Here is a 7,479-nt window from a genome sequence, read left to right as displayed (position 1 = left end):
TTGTGTAGAAACCAGCCTGCTGTTTTAATAGTCCAGAGAACAGACATAGACCTGCACCAAAGACGGTAAGGATATGTTTAAAAAAACACTCAATTAGCAGTCAGACCTTGGAGGGCAGAGGTCCGTATGAGGGGCAGAATGTGGAGCAGATTAGCGGTGATGTAGGGGCCTGTGCAGTGGGGGGCGCTGTGAGCCCCAGCTTTAGGTGTCGTGACCATGTTGCTATTTGCTTTTGTGACCAATCCTGTTATAAATATGAGATTCTGAGGATATAAGACTGTTTGTAAGCCCACTCCTGGTCTGTCTCCTGCTGATGTGATGTTCTAAACTTACTGTGTAAAGGATTTTTGAGGCTTGTCACAATCTCAGATGGAGGGCAGGGTAAATAAGACTGTAAAAGTAAGATACTATTTTTAAAAAAAGAACCAACAATTCTTTATTCTGCTGGTTTGCTGCCAGTGTACAAACTACAATCCCGCCAGTGTGAAGGTTGGAGGTTCTTGCTGTAAGGATTTGATGAGTAACTCCTGACAGAGACTGTGTTTGCAGTAGAGAGTCAGGTTTGAGGCTGCTGGGCTTATCTTTGCTCTTCTCTTCTACATTAGTTGTGAGTTTCGTAGACAGCTCTCAGTCTAACACAAAAGAACCATGGCACAGGTGGAGGAGGTGGGCCAAAACACGACACAATTGCTAATGTGCACACACAATCAAACTCACAGCTTTTACTGGTCCATGCTGTTGTTGAATCCAAAACCTGCCAGAGGAGCATATCACAGCACGACTCCTATCAGCCTCACAAAAAAATTCTCCAAACATGCAGGACCGTGGCTGAGGGGCTAGCACTCTCTTTACAGCAAAAAGGCTCTGGGTTCGATCTGTGGGTCACCCGAGTCTTTCTGTGTGGAGTTTGCATGTTTTCCCGGTGTCTGGGTGGGTTTCCTCAGCGCACTCTGGTTTCCCCCATCAACCCAAAACACGCCCCACAGGTCAGATCCTCCAGCTGAGGGACTGACCAAGACTAGCTCATGCTGCCCACTGCTCATCCTACCGTCTCACCCTGAAGTCTCACCCTACTGCTTCACCCTATTGTCTACCCCATGTCTCACCATACCGTCTCACGCTAAAGTCTCACCCAACTGTCTCACCCTACTGTCTCATCATATGGTGAGCCACATTAGAAATGCCAAAATGTCTGAGCTTTGAGCCAGAAGTGGTCCTCGCTCTGAGCTGTTGTTTGTGTTGTATGTTCTCCGTTAGCAGCTGTGTCACATTAGACTAGTGTAGAGTGACCAGCTCTCTCTATTTCCCCAGGACAGTCCCAGTTTGACCTTTGTGTCCCCTGTCCCAGCAGACAAAGCCACTGATTTGTCTCAGTTTTATACCAGAAATGTCCTACATGTCCCTATATTGGACCAATTTGACACCTGCCAGCAGTGAAGACAGGCATTCATTATCATTTGTTTTGGTAAAACAGAAAAGCTGCTTAAAAATGACCAAACCACAAAGAAAATGTGATTATTCTGACTCGTGTTAGTCCTGAATAAGTCATGCAGAACAGTTTTCGTAAATTATGCACTTGTTTCACAATTTGATTATTACTAACCACCACAAACAGGACTGTCCAGGTTTTTGATTTGGAAAATGTGGTCATCCTGCACTAGTGCTAAAGCATTAGCTAATGCTAATCCAGCCCAGGACATTTTGAGGACACTGTCTTTTGTCAGGAGTTGGTCTTAAGTGTACAAGAACAGAACCAGAACAGAAGCAGAAGAGAACCAGATCAGACTAAGGCGAGTGAAGTGAGCATGTGTTACAATACTTCTGCAAAGGCAGCTCTTGGACAACATGTCTAAACTAGTAACTCTGTAGTTTTAGTAATTGAAATGATCATTGAAGCAAAATTAATTTTGCCTTAATAAATATATATTTTTTGTAATTTGCATGAGCCCCAGTGTGTGCCGTGACCTTTGACACTGCAGTGCAGTTTTGTACCTGCGGGGACAGTAGCCTGCCCACATGTGTCCAGAACAAACTGGCGAGTGCTGAGAGCTCGATTTGGAGGGACGCAAGTGATCACACAGCTCTGAGTACCACAGCAACATGTCTGCTTCTGTTGCTATGAACAGGCCTAAAAAGTTACAGCAAATGACACTTGTGCTGACATGTTAACTCCCCGAAAACATTTCCCTGACCCAACATCAACCATTCCCCATCTTAATGATGTTACCTCTTCCAAAACAAATCTGAGTTGTGTTTTGTTTCATTCACATTTGTTTAACTAACCCTTTGTAAGTCTGACTGCATCTCCAAAGCTCCAAATGCTCTGCTCCACCTTGTGATGTCATGAAACTTCTTTTCCCTTTAGTTCAGTAGAGTTTGGCAATTCCAGGGCTCAAATCATCCCCCCTTCTAGAGAAGGTGTATGGAATTTAAAAACACAGTGAAGCTCTTCCTGTATCACCACATGACATCACAAGGTGGAATGGAGTGTTTTCTGTTAGAGAGAAGATCTCAGCCTAAATGTGCAGGATTTATGTGTTGAACATGTGTGAGTGAAACAAAGCACAGCTCCAGGTCTGTTTGTGATGAGAAACGACATTAGAGCAGAGATCAGGAAATAGTGTCATATGGGCCCTTTAACATCATCTTGTTTTAACCTTAACTGTAACCAGTTTCCTAACTTAAAAAAAAAAAAAAAAGTTTCCATTTCCAGCAGAGCGTCCCTCCTGATCTGACCTCGAGCATTACCCAACAAACTGTGTTCAACTCCCACCCCTCAGAGGCCGCTCCAGAGCACATGAGCCAAGATGGCCGCTGTGGAGCCACTGGGTGTTTACCAATCACCAGGATCTGGTGTGTGGAGCACACTCGACTGGATGCACAAACCATGTCAAATATTTACACCAAAAAGAAAATAAATGAAGTGTCTCAAAGAGGGGGTATTATACAAAATGTTCTAACGTCATGTTCTAACGTCATGTTCTAACGTCATGTTCTAACGTCATGTTCTAATGTCATGTTATAACGTCATGTTCTAATGTCATGTTCTGACGTCATGTTCTAATGTCTTGTTATTACATCATGTCATGTCATGTCATGTTCTAACGGCATGTTCTAAAGTCATGTTCTAACATCATGTTATTACATGTAATAACGTAATGTTATGTCATGTTATTATGTAATATTATTATGTCATGTTATTACATCATGTTATAACGTAATGTTATTACGTCATGTTATAGCATCATGTTCTAAAGTCATGTTATAACATCATGTTATTGCATTATGTTCTAAAGTTATGTTATAATGTCATGTTATTACGTCATGTTATAACGTCATGTTATAACGTCATGTTATTACGTCATGTTATAACGTCATGTTATAACGTCATGTTATTAAGTCATGTTATTACGTCATGTTATTACGTCATGTTATAACGTCATGTTATAACGTCATGTTATAACGTCATGTTATTACGTCATGTTATAATGTCATGTTATTACGTCATGTTATAACATCATGTGATAACGTCATGTTATAACATCATGTTATAACATCATGTTATAACGTCATGTTATAACGTCATGTTATAACGTCATGTTATAACGTCATGTTATAACGTCATGTTATAACGTCATGTTATAACATCATGTTATAATGTCATGTTATAACGTCATGTTATAACATTGTTCCCTAATCAAAAACATACTGAAGAGGTGTTCGATGTTGTCCATGCATGTCTGAGACATTTTGCGATGTCTCCATGGACTCTGTTCTGTCTTTAGGATTATCAGTAGCCATGCTCCCACACGACAATGCTCCATCAATATACAAAAGCAGGACACAAAACAATACACTATAACTTGACAAAAACAAAACTTGACAAAATAAAACTGAAACGTATAAAACATGCTAATGTGTTTCTGATGAATTTGGCCTTTTCAAAACAATAAAAGGAACATTGTGATCTAAATATGTTCTGTGTTAGCATTGAACACCATAGTCAAAAAATACTCCCTCTTGAAATGAAATCCTGTGAGCAAATCTTTATTTTACATGAATCATTCCAGTTTAATCACTTATGGATGTAGTTGAACACTGCCTGTGTGTCCTTGGGCAAGTCACACCAAACGTCCTGCCCCCTCCAGTCACAGGTGATTGGTCCTCACTGAGGGCGTGTCACATCTCACATCAGGAGGGGTGAGAAGGGGACTGGCACTGTGGACACTGTGGTTACCGTGGATACTGGCGTGTAGCGTGTGCCGGAGGATGTGTACAGCTCTCTGTATTATTGTAAGAAACATGCAGATCTATTAAAGAGTCATGAAGTAAAGCGCCGTTTGTCTGATTCAATAAAACTGACCGAAGTGTACAGCGCCCTCTGCTGGCTGCTCATCTCACCACACAAAACTTGGTAGTTCAATGATCAGAGTAAGAGTAACGTTACTTCAAAATCATATGAAGTACTCAAGTAGAAGTACAAAGTGGCCCAAGAAATGACTGAAAACAGAAGCTACTGAAGTCAGAAGAAGAAGTATTTATCAAAACTACGACTCAAGTCACTTAAAGAGTGACTGTCAGGACTTGACCTCTGATTTATAATGAATCAAGTTAATGTAATTAGAGAAACATTAAATCATGCACAATATGTGCTCTTTTCAAAACACAGACACAAAAATGAGACAAACTTAATCATATCTGAAGAAGCTGCAAGAAACACAAATCAACAAATTATTTCTCACAGTGGGAAGAGGAACCATAACTTTTACTTAAGTAAAAGTACTTTTATTTCATTAAAAATGTGACTTGAGTAGTAGGGTGGTCCAAAAAAAGTTTTTTTTAATTCTTTGGATTAGAACCCTGCATTTGGTTCCATATCTGGCCAAAAATATTATATATATATATATAATATTATATATTATTATTTATGCAAATTAATTCATATTTAGAGGAGCTGAAGACACTTGACAATTGCCCTGTAGGACCTAAACTGTAACAGAACTGAAGAAATAAGACATATTTCAATAATTTGTCATTTTATTCTGCAAACTCAAACTGAAACTTGCATAAAAATGAAAGTCCATAAAAAAGTGACATAAAGTCCAGCTCCACTGTGGCTTTGTTGGCTTTGTCACTAAAGATGCTCATGTGTCTTAGACTACAGTAGATCCTGTTTCTGATCTTCATTCTTTGTTCTGCAGTTCAAATCTTGAATAAGCTTCACCTCCTTTCAGCAACATCATGGACATTTTCCTGGAATGCACAGTTTTAGCAGCTTCTGATCATCAGCCCAGTCTGCTGCAGGAACTGTTCAAAATGACTTTTGGAAGATCAAGAGCTTTGAAGAAACACAGGCGGTGACAAACTCACTGATCTGCTCCTTCATAATCTACTTGATTAAGGGCATCATGAACCTTCCTTTTCCATCATATTGTGAAGCATCAGCTTCTTCTGTTCTTCTGTCACACTGGAGTGGATGAATGCCAGGACAAACATTTCTTCACTTAAGTTTGAGCCCGGCACGGTTCTAAAGTCCTAGTGTGAGTGCAATAGTTACTTTCCCTGGTAACTAGTTACTTTTATAGTGGAGTAATGCAGTTACTTTTTGGGTGAAGTAACTAGTAATTATAACTAATTACTTTTAAGTAGTGTGCTTAACAATGTTGAAAATGCAAAATTAGTTCATTTCCAGGAAACTTGGAGCTTGAGCAGCCTCTAAAACTTCCCCTTTTTCTTCCAAAGTTCTTCTTAAATCATCTTTTGGACACTAAAACCTAAAGCAGGGTTCTAATCAAGCTTATCTGAAACTTTATTTTTTAACATGTTTTGATGGACCACCCTACTGAGTAGAAGTAAAAGTGCTGCTAAAAACATTCTGAAAAGTAAAAGTAACTGAGTACTACTCACCTCCAGTTCTGGCTTAGTTCTGTTTCAGGCTCTAGTCCCGATTTATTTTATTTGTAGGAAATATCAGATTTACTTAAAGGTACAGTGTGTAACCTTCTGATGACTGATCATCAATCATCAGAAAGTTACACACTGTATGACACATGTACAGTACACGAAAACATGTACAGTACACGAAAACATGTACAGTACACGAAAACATGTACTCACAGTAAGGACACCGTTTTTCTGAGTTCAGTCAATAAAAACAGCAACAAAAGAAAAATCATACGCTTTTATTTCGGTTGATTTTTTGTTAAAAAGTTACACACTGTGGCTTTAATTATCAAGTCATCATGGATTTTCCAAACTATTAAAATCTACAATTTCCTAAAGTAAGAAATACAAAGGAATTCAGTGACTCTGCAGCGCTGTAGTTTACAACAGTGTCCAGGAGAGGGAAGCAGAGAACCACTAAAGTCAGACCCATGTGAGACAGAGGACACTTCACCGGACTACAGGGGACAGAGGACACTTCACCGGACTACAGAAGGTCAGAGGACACTTCACTGGACTACAGAAGGTCAGAGGACACTTCACTGGACTACAGAAGGACAGAGGACACTTCACTGGACTACAAGGGACAGAAGGACACTTCACCGGACTACAGAAGGACAGAGGACACTTCACTGGACTACAGAAGGAAGGAGGACATTTCAGCGGACTACAAGGGACAGGGGACACTTCACTGGACTACAGGGGACAGAGGACACTTCACCGGGCTACAGGGGACAGAGGACACTTCACTGGACTACAAGGGACAGAGGACACTTCACCGGGCTACAGGGGACAGAGGACACTTCAGCAGACTACAAGGGACAGAGGACACTTCAGTGGACTACAAGGGACAGAAGGACACTTCACTGGACTACAAGGGACAGAGGACACTTCAGTGGACTACAAGGGACAGAAGGACACTTCACTGGACTACAAGGGACAGAGGACACTTCACCGGGCTACAGGGGACATAGGACACTTCACTGGACTACAAGGGACAGAGGACACTTCACCGGACTACAGAAGGACAGAGGACACTTCACTGGACTACAGGGGACAGAGGACACTTCACCGGACTACAGAAGGACAGAGGACACTTCACTGGACTACAGGGGACAGAGGACACTTCGCTGGACTACAAGGGACAGAAGGACACTTCACTGGACTACAGGGGACAGAGGACACTTCACTGGACTACAGGGGACAGAGGACACTTCACTGGACTACAGAAGGACAGAGGACACTTCACTGGACTACAAGGGACAGAGGACACTTCACTGGACTACAGAAGGACAGAGGACACTTCACTGGACTACAGGGGACAGAGGACACTTCAGTGGACTACAGGGGACAGAGGACACTTCAGTGGACTACAGGGGACAGAGGACACTTCACTGGACTACAGAAGGACAGAGGACACTTCAGTGGACTACAGGGGACAGAGGACACTTCAGTGGACTACAGGGGACAGAGGACACTTCAGTGGACTACAAGGGACAGAGGACACTTCACTGGACTACAAGGGACAGAGGACAC

Source organism: Boleophthalmus pectinirostris, unplaced genomic scaffold (genome assembly GCF_026225935.1).
Source record: "Boleophthalmus pectinirostris isolate CB_2022bp ecotype Guang Dong unplaced genomic scaffold, ASM2622593v1 HiC_scaffold_1, whole genome shotgun sequence".
NCBI lineage: Eukaryota > Metazoa > Chordata > Actinopteri > Gobiiformes > Gobiidae > Boleophthalmus > Boleophthalmus pectinirostris.
Note: the sequence above shows the minus strand (reverse complement) of the source record.